Source organism: Arachis duranensis, chromosome 9 (genome assembly GCF_000817695.3).
Source record: "Arachis duranensis cultivar V14167 chromosome 9, aradu.V14167.gnm2.J7QH, whole genome shotgun sequence".
Lineage (NCBI taxonomy): Eukaryota > Viridiplantae > Streptophyta > Magnoliopsida > Fabales > Fabaceae > Arachis > Arachis duranensis.
In genome coordinates this window covers 62,147,684-62,148,455 of record NC_029780.3, presented here as the reverse complement: position 1 = coordinate 62,148,455, position 772 = coordinate 62,147,684, and positions in this window count along the sequence as shown.

The following is a 772-nucleotide window of genomic DNA, read 5'->3' as shown; positions in this document are numbered from 1 at the left end:
AAGAAAACAAGGAAAAGCACACACAGCAAAGTGTGCGTGTGCACAAGCATCTGTGTGTGCGCACAAGAAGGAATTTCCATGTGTGTGTGTGTGTGCACAACCACCTGTGCGTATGCACAGGTCTCCATTCAGTAAAGTGTGCGTATGCACACATCTGTGCGTACGCATAAATCTGTGCATACGCACAGGACCCTGCACGTGATTTCATTAATGAAACATGTGCTGCATGATTTCTGGGGGATTTTGGCCCATTTTAGAAGGCTTAAAGGCTGAATTTGGATGCTATATGAAGGGATATCAACACATATGAAGGCATTAGGTTTTAGTTTTAGTTTTCATTAGTTAGGAAGCTTCCATAGTTAATTTAGGAGTAGGTGATGCCTGGTGGACGAAATTGTGATCCATATTCTTTTGTACTTGTATGAAATCATTATTGTGGCACCAGTTGAATTCACAACTCCGTTCAACTAACCAGCAAGTGTACTGGGTCGTCCAAGTAATAAAGCAAGCTATGGTCACCTTGTAAGTCTCAGTTAGGCAGATAAAATTATGGATTTTCTAAAATAAATAATAAACAGAAAATAAAAAGGGATAGAATACTTATGCAGACTCATTGGTGGGAATTTCAGATAAGCGAATGGAGATACTGCATGGCTCAAGAACTCCTGCTTTCCCACTTCTTCAACTCAATCCTTCTTACTCCTTTCCATGGCAAGCTGTATGTAGGGCATCACCATCATCGGTGGCTACTTTCAATCCTCTCGGGAAAATG